This window comes from Cyanistes caeruleus, chromosome Z (genome assembly GCF_971803275.1).
Source record: "Cyanistes caeruleus chromosome Z, bCyaCae1.hap1.1, whole genome shotgun sequence".
Lineage (NCBI taxonomy): Eukaryota > Metazoa > Chordata > Aves > Passeriformes > Paridae > Cyanistes > Cyanistes caeruleus.
Genome location: NC_141732.1, coordinates 33,579,354 through 33,595,603, shown reverse-complemented (window position 1 = coordinate 33,595,603; position 16,250 = coordinate 33,579,354). Strand labels below are relative to the sequence as shown.

Below are 16,250 nucleotides of genomic sequence, written 5' to 3'. Positions count from 1 at the left end.
CCCAATCTTCCTGCAGAGGGGAAGGCTTGGGATATTCAGAATGAACATGGTGAAGAAAACCTTCCCAAGGGGGTTGATGCAGTCCTGGGACAGCATACTGAGGTGCTGGGGCCACTGCCACCTTGGGAGGTTCCAAGGGTTGATCAGTGGTTCCTGGGCGGTGTGACTGACACAGCAATAAACTTGCCCCTCAGGAGCTCCAAGCCAGAGCCAGCAGAGTAGCAGGAGTGTAGTGTCCCCAGGTGAAGGGACACTGCTGCAATAAGGTCATGGACAATGCCAAAAAGCCTGGAGAAGCCTGCAGGGCACTTCCAAGGAAAGAGCAGGGAGTTGCATGGTTGCCTGTGCCTTACAAACCTGCTTTACACTATATTTTACTAATCAGAATTTGGCATGGTGTTTACACAGTGACCATCTGCTGTGCTGCAAGAGAGAAAGGGAGGAGCTGTGAACCTTTCCAAGGTTGTGTCCAACTCATCCAGAGCTGGCAAACCTGCTAAGCCCATGTCTGGGAGCATGCAGAAGTGCTGCTGACTGTAGGAAATCACATTAAGAGCTCACTGACCAGGTTGTTTTTTGGGTTTTTTTCCACATCCTCCAACTTTCTCTCAAGAGGGAGAAAAACAGCTTAGTTAAAAAGTGCAAAACATTGGTATTTCATTCCTATATGAAAAAGAGTTTGAAAAATCATCCCTCCAGCAGCGCCCCACCTAGCAAATGCCTCAGTTTTATTTCCAAAAACACAATCTGGAACAGAAACAAAATTAAAAGTCATAGCTACTGTATCTCTTTCCCATGTGGATTTAGCAACCCCTCTAAGGGAAATGTGCTGACAAGTCTTCACAGTGAAGTGCAGCACTCATGAAGGGGGTCTGGGGTCTGAGGTCACACCACCCCAGAACAGCATGTGTTCCAGCAATGTGGGAGAAGATGGCTCTGCAGCATGTTCTCTCAATTTCCAGAAATACTGTAAGAGATACATGGGCCCAAGGAAGAGTAAGATGTGCCAGAGAAGAGACCGGGGCTGGAAGGGAAAAGACATCATTCTTCTGTTTGTGGTCCAAATTTCTTTGTCTTTCTGACTGTAGTACAACCAGATCTGATGTGTTCTTACAGAGGAGGCAGTGGTATGGTCAGCCCTGGCACTGGGGTCTTTATGAATTTAATGCATCCACTCATCAATCATCAGTGTCTGGGCATGTGCTTGGCACAAGGAAGTGAAAAGGCTGTGTAAGGACATCAATGGCACAGGTAAGGTAGGATGTGTTGATGAAACAAGTCCACAGAGGCAGCCTCAGAATGCCACAGAAACAGAATGGCTGGGGTTGAAAGGGACCTTTAAAAACTATCTAATTCTAACTTCCCCTGCCATGGGCAGGGACACCCTCCCCCAGACCAGTTTGCTCAGAGCCGCCTCCTGAGCCTGACTCAGAACACTTCTAGGACTGGGGCATCCATGTCTCTCCGGTTTCTAGAGATGTCATGTGAGACAGTGTCAAACTCTTTGCACAAGTTCAGGTAGATAACATCTGATGTTCTGCAGAATGGCCAAGTTTTGCTCATTTCAGGTGGAAAACACTGACTTTCTGCCTGTATCTCTAAAACTTGCTTTCTCATCCAGCTGCTAGAAATTTGCCTCACATATTTATCAGGCCTGGGTGTTTTTCCAAATTTAGGTCTAAGCAGGAGACCTGTGAGAGATCACAAAGCTAAGGGGATAAGTTGGATGTCTCTGAAACAATAGGAGGAAGACTACAGCTTCCACTTCAACTGAACAAATCCCTGAGTGATGATAAAGTGTGAATTCTGATCTTCACTGGCTTTGAGTAAAAGGATTGAGCAAGGGGTCCTTCCCTGTCACAATCATTCTAAATCACCATCATACCCTTAGAAAACACAATCTGCAATTGACTGTGTTTTGGTTACCTCTAATTTACAGGAGCCATGTAGTACTTCTCAGCAAGAATCCTGGATAAACAAGGTCTCAGCATACCTTGTTGATGTAACAAGGATTGCCCAGACAACAGAGAACAGGAATGGAAACTGGGATTTCTTAGAGAGATCTACTTAGAAGCCCTCCAAGTTGTGATCTCTCTGCCGTGACAATTCCTGATGGACAAGATGCCCTCTTGATTGCAGAGGTGGAGAGGGCATTTAACATGTAAAGGGCAGCTGAATATAAGAGTCAGTATTGGCTACTGCAAGCAGCAGGGCTGTGACTGGCTGATGTGGCTCTCTGCCTGAGAGTCTACTTCTCCAATATTAGCTGCTTTGAAAATCAGCATGCCTAAACCACTGCCACTGGCCCACCTTTAAAGCAGCTAATTATAATACTGCCCAAAATCATGATTAGACACATTGACACATACACATTAAACCCATTGAGAACTGGAGCATTAGATGGGCGCAAAAAGCTATGCTCAGACACACTCACGGCACCATGCACCCGCTATTGCCAGCTCAAAAGGATTTTGAAACCAGGCAGATGATGAGAATAGCTATCCTTAGAGACGTTCAAATACCATCTGGACATGTTCTGGGTGATTGGCTCTGTGTGGCCTTGCTTGAGCAGGGGGCTTGGACCAGATGATCTCCAAAGTTCCTTTCCAACCTCAGGTACATGTGGTTGCCAGGAGAGCAGAGCTGTGTGGAGCAAAGCTACCCACAGCCCCACAGCTGTGGCACAGAGGCCCCCAGAATCACATCCTGGCACTTCTTCAAGGTGTCTGAGGTTCTAGGCAGCTCTTAGCCCTTGTCCTCCACCTGCTTTCCTGTGCAGCACTGGCAGGTATTTCCCACACCGCAGCAGGTGCCTGACCCTGACCCTGTTGCTCAGATGTGTTTCTCATTGCTCAGCTGCTGCTGCTTTTCTTTGGAATACTTAACACAGGCTTTGCCCAGCTTTTGAGGCTGCACACCTAACCCACTGCCAGCAAGTTATTTATAGTCCTGGATCCTTTGCTTCTGGTCTGTTCCAAAACTCTCAAGGCCCCTGCTGCTATCGTGCTTACATCACACATCAATAACAAGAGACACCTGGCACCACAGGCCAGTTCACACACCAGGCACTCATGAGGAGCTGGCAACATGTATAACACACCACAACAGGGTCTTGGTATGCTGAGCATCCGCTGTTTCAGTGTAAAGGCTGGGACTGTTACCAGCAGCAGCAATGTCCTTCCTCCTGGAGCCCCAGGTGACAGCAGCAGATGGCAAAAAAAGCAAATCAGAAATCTCAGAGCCAAAGCTCATCTTGCAACAACACAGCAAAGCTTGCTGTGGGACCCTATGGGAAGAGGGAGTACTTACTTTGAAACTAAGCCAATTGCCTCTTATTCATAAGAATATTCAAGCTGAGAGCATCTGAGCAGTCTGTCCAGGATGAAAGCACCAAAATGCAAGCAGTCTGTGCAAGGACACTGAATACTGATGCAGAGTTAAAGGGACACTCACATCTGAGGTCTCATGATGGCTCCTGTGTTGTTACCTCAGGAAATGTGTGCTGCTTTTGAGTCTTGACTTTTGGTCCTTATTAGGAGCTGATGGTGATTGTGATCTCTTGTCTCTCTATTTTCTTCATCTCTGCTTCTCTTCTGGGAACCATTAAGAAATACTCATTGCTCTTTGTCTCTTTTTATCAGGATGTTTTAGGTCTTATCTTACAAAGACTATTTTTAATGGCTTCAGTATATCCTGCTTTAGGCGGTTGAATATTTGACACTATCCTGGGGGTTGAAGTGGTCTGGAAAGCAGCTGGAACCTGTAGTCAGCTAATGCAGATGCCATCCATGGCTGCACACCCTGTGGCTGCTCCTGTCACTTGCAGGTGCTCCTGCACCCACATGCTCTCCATCCAATCAATGTTTTCCTTGCAGAAGAATGAAAACCAGCATTGGATTTCCATGAAGATAGAAGAAGTAAGGGTAAGGGAACAGTTGGCACCTTATACAAGTGTTGGTTTGACATTAATGATCGACAAAGAGGCAGAGGATTGCTACCACAGTCACACATGAGGCACAGTACTGTCAAATAAACTCGTTTTCTTCTATTTTTCTTCCTTAAAACAAAACAAAAACAACTCAAAAGAATAGAAATCAAGCAGTACAGGATTACTGCTTCAATCCAATAAAGGGAATGGTGTTTCTGTTATATAATCGGATTTCCTCAAAGCATTTTTTCACTTAATATCACATGATGCTTGGGTAAGACCCATGCCTTATACAAAAGAAACAAGAGTTTAAAAATGGTCTGGTGACCTTTCAAAAAGTAGCTGTTACAAAACCTTTAAGAAGTTTGCAGATGGCAGAAACATGGTTGCATGGCAAATAACGTGTCTCTGTTCCAGGAGGCTCTGGATTTAACCAAATCTTTACAGTTTGGTGAAATAAACTTTAATAAATTACAGAAATGTAACTGGAGGCAAATAATATCAGGTGTGAGATCTGCTTTGGAAAGCAGTGTTGCAGAGAGATTGAAGCGTATCTGTGGGTAACACCATGAGCTCCTTGTGCTGCAGTTAATAAGGATAATGCCACCCCCAGCTGTAAGAAAGTGGGTAACACCATTAGAAACACACAGCTTTTGCTTCTGTGCACAGCCCTGGTAGGCAAAGCACTTGGTTTCTGTTTGTGTTTCTAGAGGAACAAAGACACATGTATATTCAAAGAACTGCAGAAATGAGCAAGGAGTGCTACAAAAAGTAACCTTGTGCTGCACATCCAAGAGGGAAAGAGTGTCTCTGAGCCCTGTTCAGAGGTACAGCACAGCAAAAGGGAGAAGGCTGTAATATTCCCCCCTAGCCTTAAAAGTTTCTGCTGTCCTCCTCCCTCACATTGGGTATGTCTCTGGGGAGGAGGCCTTGACAACTCTGTAGGAAACTTCAATGTCTCTTGCAACAAGACTATAAGCCAGGGCTCAGGCTGCAGAGCTGGACACTGGCGGGAGTCAGGAAGAATGACTCCACTCCAACTGCATTTTATATTTTAGATACTCATAAGTGTTTCATAGGAGATGAAAGTGATGAGCAAGTTTGGAAAAGCAGTGAGTTAAAATGACCAGTGTGAACAGTATGCTCAAATGGCACAGGCTGGACAAGCAAAACAGCATGCCTCTGAGCCAAGATGGAACTGCAAATTTGAAGCTATTGCTTTGGGTAGATAATTTCACCTTAAAGGGCTGAAATTATTAATTCCTAGGGTTGTCTCAATACTCAGGGCAATTCCTTAGTTTCCATGTGCACAGTATGAGCCTCATCACTTGAGTGTGTTTGGGACAGCTAAGTGAATGCCTTGCATCCACCTGCCAAACACTCTCTGTCCCTCTGCAGTTGTCCAGCCAGTGAACCTGTTTTTTCATAGCACTTATTTTCCAAGGTACAGATGTGCACAGTCCTGGGATATTGACCTCCGCTCTGACAAATCCCTTGACACCCGTCAGTGAGAGAACAGTCCCTCTGCAAATGTCAGGTGCAAAACCCCAGTGTGGATGGATGCAGACATCTGGTTTTAGCAAACAAATTCTTCCTAAACTCCAAGCCAAGAGTAATGCAGCTTTTTCTTTGTCCTTGAGAAGAGAGAACAAGACCCTGGACCCCAGATGTTTTCCAGAAGAACACTTACACAAAGCCTTCAGCAGTCTGCCAGAGCAGGGCCACATGTCCCAGATAGACATTAAACAGAGCTGGACCCTGAGGGGTGGTGAGACAGGGAATCTTGCCAACTGAGAGCAACATAGCTCAAGACAGGAAGAAAAGCAGGTAAGCCCACAAAATCCCTGTGACAGTGTAGTACAGCTACTTGGCTTTCCACAGAAATGCCTGAAACCTGCACGTGCTCTTACTGAAAGAGCCTTGTGATCAAAAAGCCAGAGGAAGCCCAGTGTGGATGGCTACAAAGGAGAGGAGCTTGGTTGGCTCATTTGCAGAGCTGAGAGGGAGCAGATGCTCCTCTACCACCCTGACCACTCTAGTTGTATTTCATCTTCCCTTGCATCTGCCTCCGAGCTGCCTCCCCAGCCCCACCAGCAGAGCTGATGTTAAGGCAGCAGCTACCACCTACCCTCTGGGGCAGAGGGGGTGGGCTGAAGTTTCATCCTAAACAAGCCAGGAGGCAGAAGAACTTGCACAGTTGTCAAATCAACCAACTTCTCCTTATCTCTGTTGTGATTATCTCCTCCCCCTACTGCATTCCTTGAATAGCAATACTTGCTTTGGAAATTCCTCTCCGCAACAGTTTCAGGCTGTAAATCTTTGAGGCTGCAGGAGCAGTGTGGTGGCAGAAGTTGCACTTGCCCTGGATCTGTGTTCATATCTGTACTGCTTGAGACAAGACATGCAGTCACAGGTGAGTCTGTGTGACAGGGTGCCCTGCCCATGTGGACCCATGGGGGTGCCTGAGGGAAGCAATGCCCCAGTCTGGCAGCTGCTGAGTATGTAGTTTTTGTTTTTGTTGTCCCATCACTTACAGGCCCTCTGTGATTCAGCACCTTGTTGCACAGCAGTGGTGGCACAACAAAGCAGTTAATTCCTTCCAAACCTGCTGTTCCAACTCCCAGCCTCTGCCTTGGCTTCAGGACCGTGTGAACTGAAGGAGAAACTACCTCCTATGGCCAAAGTACTGCAGCTCAGCAGAAGGAATCTGGGACTAGTGCTGCCAAGCCCTTTGGCATGTTTTGCTCTCTCTGGTGGCCACCATATGGTATTTCATGTTTTACCAACTAAAACATTCATATCTGTACTGCTTGAGACAAGACATGCAACCACAGGTGAGTCTGTGAGCATGGATGTTTCAGAGAACAGACAGCGATTAGGTGGGGGCTTCTGGCCTGTGTTTGAGTATGCTGGCAGAAAGAGTAGTCTTTGGGCTGAAAACCGCATTCTGGGAAGTCAAAAATCAAGGGAAGGAAAGGGGCTGCTGTGGCACAGTTGTATGCTTTTCAACCCTGGAAAGCTGGTTGGTGTCCTGGTCCCCTCAAGAGACAGCTGCAAACCAAGCACACAGGGAAGATCCTGACCAAAAGAGGACTCTAGGGAAAAGGGCTGTTGGCACTGAGCTAAGCAGATGTGCTCTTAACCTTAGCCTGATGTCAGCAATAGCTCTCATGACTAGAAAGCAAATCAGTATCACAGATCAGGGGCTTGTCTGACAAGGTTCTGGGGAGCAGAAGGCACAGAATGTGCTAATGCACAGGACAGCGCCATGCTGCAGCACATGCAAAACTCATCCCCACCTGTGAGATCCTGGACAGGCTGAAGGAGGGACACCCAGGTCTGTCACTATGCACGTGCAATGAGTGCACACCTCATACCAGCAAAGATGGTGCAGATGTCTACAGGCCAGACTGACTGGAGGCACTGCTGTCAGGACCCCCAAAATCTGCCTGCTACAGAGCTGTACTGCTCCCAGCAGGCTGTGGACTTCTGCTTCACCCACAGGAAAGATCCTGAAAGTAAGGAAATAAAAGAGAAAGTCCTTTGAACTGCAGACTGGCCCAAATGGGTGAGCAAAAATTGCTGGCAAACAGCTCACAGAGCACCCAAAAAGCCAGGTAGCATGGAGTTGGATCAGAGGCTGAAAACCTTTGGCCATACCCACACTCTCTCTCCCCTGCCCAAACTATTGCAGTGCTGTGGGTCCACACTGCGTATAGAGCAACATCTCTGTGTATCTTGCCCTGGGCCTACTGTACCTGGCAAAACATTGTCCTGAGAACTGTCTATGTCTCTGTTCATACATGGGGTTCTGCAAGGTCCTTGTAAATAAAAAGGCAGTGAAGACATCTGCTCTGGAGCACACGACAATGAATAAAACTGCTGGGCTACGGAGGTGCCACAGCTCCTGGGTAGTTTTAGAGGTCAAAACCCCATTATAGGAGTGTCGGTGCATAGAAGAGAACCAACACAATCCTGCATACCAAAATGCTATGGCAGAGAAAGCCTGAGTTGCAACATTTGTTTTGGCAACCTCTAAGAAATAAATTAGCTTCACTAATGCTAGTTCACTGTACACGAGATTCACAGAGATTTACAAATACATTGTGAGACAGCTGATGAGTCCTGGGAGCTGTGGCTGTATTGAGGACAGGAGCCTGGGCTGTTCTGGACCCAAGGGCAGGTTCTGTAACTGCTTTGGATAGACATTCTCAGTGGCAGACAGGGCAAGGAGACTGTTTCCAGGTTACAGGAGTTCAAAGTCTGGACACACCTTTGGACACAGGAGGTGTGAAACCAGGCAAGGGTCAATTAGGAGGAGGTGCCGACTTCTTCACAGTGGAGAGGGACAGGGAACACACAGACAAGAACGGCAGGGGGTTGGGGATGGACATGGGACTGGTTTTTCTACATTGTGCTTAATTTGAGCTGGTTCCTGCTAGCAATTCTGTGATGCACCCAGAGGAAGCAAATTACCTTTCTGAGAGGAGTTTCATGTTTCAAGCACAGCTTGCTTGCAGCACACCAGTGTTTACACAGCACTCACTGGTCTCAAAATAAAGCACTTTAAAGAAACACTGGGGGGTTTTCCCACATCCTTACAGTGCCATTTGTCACTGTTGGAGTTGTACAGGGGGACACAGTGAGCTGGTAATTTGAATCCATTCACGCATTCATCAGAAGAATGCCATCAGAAGAAAATACATTTTGCTGCACATGTAAGATTGAACCTTATCTTGAATGCCAGAAAGACTGACAGTGCTCAAATGAGTAGTTATGTCTTCTCCCAGTCCAGGGAAGGGGAACTGTCTCTCCCATTTCTAATTGGCTTGCTTTTGGCCATCCTGAGCAGAGACACTGAATCTTTTCTTACACCCAAACACTCCACAGTGAATGCTGAGGATATTCACCGGGTGCATACCCTGGCTAGGGGCCCAATATAGTTGGGTGCAGAATGGATAAAGTCTTGCCTTTTCAGACAGACTTTCTCCTGACTGTTCTCATTAAAAGCAGATTATCAGAGGCCAGGGCTCATGGTAAGTTGCCTGAGAGTTTTATGCCCTCTTGACTCCTATGGATGCAGAAGGCAGAGTTTGCACTGCTGGTGCTAATGATAATTTGCAGGTCCCTGTATGGCCTCAGTTGCAATGGGACATGAAGAGCTCAGAGTGGTTCTTGCTAGTCCTTCACACTGGTGACTCCTGCTCTCAAATTGCAGCAAAGACAAACATTCTGTGCCTAAGGGATAAGAGAAAACCATGAAAACCAATGCTTCAGCTCTCCTACTGATGCCTTGGGAGGCCACCTAGAAGAGAGGCTAGAGAGTGTTAAAAGAACAAAGTAGGTATTTATTAAAATACCCTTCAAAGGATGCACCTTGGGCAGTACAAGAGCCCAGCCGTGGCTACACCCGAGATGGACGACGGGTCACACGTCTTCACACTTTTATACGTTTTGGTCCATTTCCATATTGGGGCTAATTGTCCAATTACAGCTTCAGGGTATGAAGTTCCATCCTCCCAAATGGCTCTCCTCAATTCACTGTTTATACTTTTTGGGCCTGAAAATGCAATGGTGTCCTTGGTTCTCGGGCTGGAAAAGGATTATTTTGTCTACACTGTGAAGAGAACCTGCTAATGCTCTGTATGACGTTCAGAGTATATACTAATGGAGTACAGAATCTGGAAAATATGAAAGCTAAAATTTAAGGCATCACTGCCATCCATGAAGTTTGAGCCAGTGCATATCTGGACACAACATTTTGTACACTTGCACAGCCCCAGCCATCTCATGGCAAGAGCACAAGCAGATATGCTTGGAAGAAGCTGAAAGAAGCTTCGTGCTAAAGACTTCATACTAAAGCACTCATCCTTCAAGTGGGCACTGGCAACATCCATTCTTCAAAAGGGATTGCCACATTTAGCTGTGAGAAAAACTGATTTGATCCTCTCTTTGATGTATTTCCTGCCCTCAGGGTAGCTCAGACCTTATACATACTACCCTTGCCTGCCTCAGTGTTGTGTTTTCGTGCGCCATGCCTGGAACAAATCTCCCAGCCACAGCAGGAGGGAGATGCTGACTCAGGCCTTCAGGCTGCTATGGAAACCATAGTCATCATGCCTGAAATGCCATCATACTCCCTTCTGCAAACCAACTCCTTAAAACCCAGCATAAAAGTCAGCTGTGGACCAAGCCCCTGCCGGGAAGGCACAGCTCCAACCCGCTGGCAGCAGCTGAAACTGCAGGGAGAGACTCACTGTGACACTGCTGCCTGAGGGAGACAGTGAGAAAACCCTGCCCTTGACACCATCTCTCCTACCAGCCCTTTGTGGGCAGGCACAGCAGGAGGGCAAACGAGGCTGGTTTCAGCTTCAAGAAGTGCTTTTTCTGTTTCAGCTCCAGCCCCACTACACACTCCCGTACTGGGTTTCCTTGCTACTTCCCCATGCTGAGTCACAGACGCCTCCCTGCCCCAAGACTCCTTCCCAGCGGGCACACAGTGCTTTGTGACCTCACTTCTCGCTGCTGTCCCTGAGTGTCCAAGGAAGAGGACGGCTGTGGGAAAGGCATGTGTTTACCATAATTTGGGCAAAGACTTGGCACAGAGAAAACTGCTGTTTGGATGCAAAAGAAAGCTGCTTCCCTGCAGAAGCGATGCAGACAAGTACCAGAGGGCTGGCTCTGGTCTTGGAGATACTACAAACATAAATTGATAAGGCTCAGAACAACTGGACCTGACATTGGAATTAGCCTGCTTTGAGCAGGGGATGTGTTAAGAGCACTCCAGACCTCCCTTCTGGTTTGTTCTTCTCACTGCCTCCTAGTATGTGCTGGCTGGTTGTCTAAGTTTCTGGAGGACATGTTCCATGGAAGATCCCTATTCCCTAAAATCAGGATTATAACTTGCACAAGACCCAGCACTCTTCCTCCCACTGCCATGACTGAAGCCAAGGAAAAAGACTTAGGGATGCTGGTTGACAAGAGGCTCAACATCACTCAGCCATGTGCACTCACAGCCCAGAGAGCCAAACGTGTCCTGGGCTGCATCCAAAGCAGCGTGGGCAGCAGGGGAGGGAGGGGAATCTGCCCCTCTGCTCTGCTCTGGTGAGAGCCACCTGGAATCCTGCATCCAGCTCTGGGGGCCCAGCACAGGAAGGATGTGGACCTGTTGAACTGACTCCAGGCCACCAAGATGATCAGAGGGATGGAACACCTCTGCTATGAGGACAGTGCAAGTGAGTTGGAGTGTTCCACCTTAAGAGGAGAAGGCTCTGAGGTGACGTTCCAGTACCTAAAGGGGCTACAAGAGAGCTGGAGGGGGACAAGAGCATACAGTGATAGGACAAGAGGAAATGGCTTTAAACTGAAAGAAGGCAGGTTCAGATTAGATATTAGGAAGAATGTATTTACTGTGACAGTGGTGAGGCACTGGTTGCCCAGAGAGGCTGTGGACACCCCAGCTCTGGAACTGTTCAGTGGATGGAGCTCTGAGCAACGAGCATAAATCGCACAAGATACTTTAATACTGCAAAGATGCAGGGTTAACAGTCCTTAGAGAGTGACTGTTCTCTCTTGGCTGCTGAAGGTACCAGCCACACCTCACCATGAGAGAGTCTCAGCATTTAGCCTGCTGCCTTCCCCAGAGAGACAGACGATCTGATGTCAGATGACATAATTTTTCACCGTTTGGGGATGTGACTAAGAAAGAGAATTAGTTCACAGCGGCTGCAAAAGTCCAGCCTGCAGGTGGATCATTAACACCTGATTGATTTAGTCTTGCCTGCCTCTGGCAAGGGGCCGGTGAATCATCTGCAAACGTGAGGGTGCAGGGAGAGAGAAAAGGACACTTAAACATCACTCCAAGGGTTGAGAGGCTGTGAAAAAGTAACCTGGACACTTCCCAAATCCAATGAAGCTCAGGTGCAGCCTTTAGGGAAGACTGAATGCACGCCACCCCTGCCCGCACTCTCGCCGCTTCCCGGTGGCTTCTGGAGGTTCTGCGTCCTGCCTGAAAACATAGGAGAAGCACAGAGGCGACTGTGAAGCCCCACACGCGTTTTTCTGCTCCACTTCCAGAACGATGATAGGAAGAAAGAGGTCTGGACCCAGCAGGGTCTGGCTCTTCCCTTTGGGGTGTCTCTCGTTGGTGTGACCCAAACTGAGCCATCCCCAGGCAGCACTCTACCCCTGTTCCCCACCACAGGCCAGCTCATACACCAGACCCACTTGGGGACAGAGACCTAACACAGCCGTTCCTGCTGTCCTCCAGACCTGCTTAGCTACTACATAATGTCTCTCTGCACCAGCATTTCTTCCTGCCACATCTCCTCAATTCCAGCCATGCCCCTGGGTAAACCACTCTACCCCAGCTCACCAAGCTTAATTTCTCTAGGGAAGCTCACTCCTCCCCGGTCTGCTCCTTCTTAGGTCTCTCAGTTCTAGGAATCCTGACCCAGGGATGCCCAAGCCGTTGGATGTGTTGAGTGTAATTAATTAGTCATGCTGATTATGCATTCCGGGTTGACTAATATCCCCCAAACCAAACACCCGTCTGTCTTCACATTTAAACACAGAAATGTTTCTCAGACCTGGTGTTAATAAAAGTTACTGATTTGCATTTGGGAGAACAAGAGGAAGACTGAAGAGGAGAAAAGGGGAGATGATTCTTGTATGAGCAAATCTTTCTGTCAAAAAATGTCTGGTTAGCTCTTGAATCCTCTTGTATCTGTGTGCAGAGGGGAGACTTATGTTGCTGATGCTCTGCTGTATTAGCTGTTGGTCCAAAATTTGTGCCTGGACCTGATTAAACTGAAATCTCATAGCTTCTCCGAAGTATTCCATCTATGGTAATGTGAACACACTAGACAAAAGAGTCCAAAGAAGAAAAACCTTCACCATTCTGGCATTTTTGGGCTAAGAATAATTACCCACAGAAAAAGCTTCAGACCAAGGATCTTATTACAATACCAAAGAACCCTAGTCTTCCATCCCTTCACTAGGCTTGCTTGTAAGTGAGAATATACACAAAAACCGGGACAAAGGGATAAATTTAATTACTATGTTTGGGGAATTTTTGTTGGAAAAATAAAACAGTAAGGAGTTCCTTTGTTAGCAAAGAAACTGCTGCTTCTTTTGTGAGTAGCTTCCATGTGGTCTTTAGTTGCACATGAGTAAGTGATTATCCTGTTCCAGTAACATCCAGGAAACACTGAAAAAACCCAAGACATAATGCCATTGCAATGTCTTAACAAATCAAATTTCTAACCCCTGCAGTCAGAGTTACAGTATTTCTGGGACTACAACAGAAAATAAGGGCAGAGCTATAAAGATCCCCCTTCAGGGGACATAAGCTGTGTTTAATTCTGCTAGTGTTTAACGCCATGGCTGCTGCTGCACCAGTAGCTTAGGGCGGAGACTGTTCCAGCCATTTCAGCAAACCCTGCTTCATGCAACATGAGATGGTATGATAGTAAGAAACCCACACAGCAGGAACCACAGTGCTATTGGAAAGAACAACACTGGAAACATGTCATGGCCAAGGACCCCAGGCCTTCAGAGAAAATGCCACCTAGCAACAGCAAAACATAAGAACAAGCTGAGGGACAGCAGACAGTGCCAAAAATCTGCCATTTTGACTGAGAGAAGAATAGGCTGTGTTGCAAGACTTGACCTAACCTTTACCTCACCAGCATACTGTGTGGTGAAGTGATGGCCCTGGGAGGAGGCAAAAAGGACAGTGTGGCTGGTACCTTGCACGCTAGCACAGCTCACACAGCTACCCCATCCAGGCAATGAGTTATTTAGGCTATGCCAGCAGGCTGTGTATTGTTCATTCCAGTGCCTAATGTACAGCAAGACATCTTGCCTGCTGTTTTTCTGCTAGTGTGCCTGCACACTTCAGTCTCCCTGCTTAAACACTTAAGTTCCCACTGGTCTAACTACCTGGAACTGCAGCAGTTTTGCAGAGGGCTATTGGAAGAAAGTTGAACTTGGCCAGCATCATTATCCCTTCTCCTACGTGTGATCTATCATCCTGAATAGCTTTTTGGAGTCAGAGCTATGCAAGAGTTTCCAACACCCCTCCACTGGGCTGGCTGTGGTCCTCCTTTGTACAGCTTAGTAAGCAGTTTGCATTATACACAATGAGAATTACTTTTGGCCTATGTTCAAGCTCTTTTCACAGTTACCTCCAAGTACTATCCACCAGTCACTTCTCAGTCTGAACCAATGCTCAGGGTTATTGCTCCTGAGCCCCTGTGCACCAGATGCCACTGACAATTCTGCTTGCTGAACTGTCTAAAAGTCCTGGTGGTCCAGTCCTCCCATTTAGCAACATCCCTCTGGACCAAGGCTCTGCCTTTCACCATGTCAGCCTCTCCCTCATAATGATTATTTCCAGCACTGTAAAAACCAGAAAAAAAGAATACGTAAGTATATATCTGCATATATATATATATATATATGTGTGTGTGGTGTGAGAAAGAGAGAGAAACATATAACATTTCTGTTTTCTGCAGACATGTGCTGTTGCACTTCTGAGTTTTATGTTCCCTGGCAAAAAAATACTTCCACTGAAAGCAATAAATATAAAAATATGCTATGAACAAAATGAGTACAAAACAGGAGCCAAAGTTTTCTTGAGGTTCATACCTGTAGATGCCAGTAACCATCTGGGATCTTTATTGGATCCTCTGTTAAATCCATGGCCTTTGTGCGTTGAGTGATGCTATGACTTTGCCAACAAGCACAAAAAGCCCCAGGTGATCAGTGGACTGTTACCAGGTGGCAACCTGTCCTTTTGGTAAAGCTCTTCTGGACTTGCAATTAAAGAAAAACCTTCAAAAAAAGTACAACCTTATCACCCCAACAGTAGTCCAGCTATGGCAAATTTGTTCTCAGTAAGTTCTTGTTTAGAGGAAAATAAATAAAACCTAAGTACACCTACCATTACAGCAGAATCCTGTGAAAGTTTAGGTTGGAAGGGAACCTCTGGAGATGTGCAGCTCCAAAGCTGTGCTCATAGCAAGGACAGCTTCAAGGGGCTTGCAGAGCCAAGCTGGGAAGTCTTAAAGGTCTCCAGTAGGTCTTCTTTCTTTGTAGTGCAAACATCAGACTCACAGCCAACACTTACTGCATGGTGTGCCTCCTCAGACACCCTCAGCATAGGCAGGCATTGTGGGTGTTCTTACTGCCATTGCTGCAAGCACAGGAATCCACCACCAAAGCTGCCACAACTTGCATAAGCAAAGGTACACTGCACCAGGTGGGGTAGAGGGTCTCCACCTCCGGGGAGTGGTTCCTGGACATGGCTGCACAAAGCCACAGCTGTCCTGACATCTTTCTGGGAAGAGACCTGTCATACACCAGGGCAGGAGATCTTCAGAAGGCCCTGCTGGTTTCTGTGCTGCTGCGTCTCATGCGACCTTACATGTCACCCTGGGCTCAGCTGCAGCTGATGGACAATCTGAGCAGGTGAGAGCAGGAGGAGTTGTGTGCATACAGAGGTGCACCAGGGGTGCCCCGGGTGTTCACCTCCACTACCTCAGGGACATTTCCAGCCCGTCACCTCTGAACTGAGCTGTTTCAGATTACTCATCCCCGCTTTGAATGGAGGGGTATGAACTGGAGCCCCCAGACGCCGCACTCATGACGAGCACTGCTGGGGATCTGAAACCAGTCAGGTGAGACAAATTGGTCATAAAAGCAGTGGTGAAGGTGCTTTACAGAGTTACTCAATGAAGCGTAAAACACGGTCTGTGCTACACAATTGAGATTAAATCACTAGATATTGCCTACAGCTTCTCAGGTTGCACAGATAAAAGAAAATCCTACCTAAGTGCGAATGCCTATAAAGTTTGTCTTTGTTCTGAGATATGTGCAAACTGTGAGAGCAGGAGCTCTCACACACAGCTGTGTGTTCCTACATTGGCTTAGAAGGGATTCTGCAGGCAACTGTTTTGTTTTTTCTGCAAATAGCTGGCTTTCCTCCCTTTTCTAGGACGAGCTGGGCTTCCACCGCTCGGCTTGAGGTTCTGACTATGAAAACAGTAAGAAGAGGGTGCCAGCAGATATTTCCAAGACTCTCAAACGTTTGACTTTAGTCCTTTGTGAAGTATATGTGTGTGTGTGCTTTCCAGTGACAGAGACAGAATACTCAGGGATCTCATCCAGCCACCCTGCTGCATGATTGCATTACAGGTGTTGATTAAAAACCAAATCACTTGTAGTTGAAGGGCTATGCTAGTCAACCAATTGTACCTTACCTTCTGCGGTTTGTTGTGGCCAGGCTACAAACAAAGTAACAGGAAAGACACCAGCTCTC

The 16,250-nt window shown here is 47.1% G+C and overlaps 2 long non-coding RNA genes across 2 annotated transcripts; both read right to left on the bottom strand.

Moving 5' to 3' along the window:
* Window positions 1–4,020: 4,020 nt before the first annotated feature.
* On the bottom strand, window positions 4,021–10,378 carry LOC111941262 (uncharacterized). Its single transcript, XR_015280059.1, has 2 exons — window positions 10,186–10,378; window positions 4,021–9,166 (listed from the first exon to the last, which is right to left on the bottom strand). It is a non-coding gene; the product is annotated as an uncharacterized LOC111941262 (long non-coding RNA).
* A 1,470-nt stretch (window positions 10,379–11,848) lies between these two features.
* LOC147648328 (uncharacterized) lies at window positions 11,849–15,603 on the bottom strand. The gene is made up of 3 exons (XR_015280058.1): window positions 14,874–15,603; window positions 14,579–14,764; window positions 11,849–14,329 (listed from the first exon to the last, which is right to left on the bottom strand). It is a non-coding gene; the product is annotated as an uncharacterized LOC147648328 (long non-coding RNA).
* Window positions 15,604–16,250: the final 647 nt, after the last annotated feature.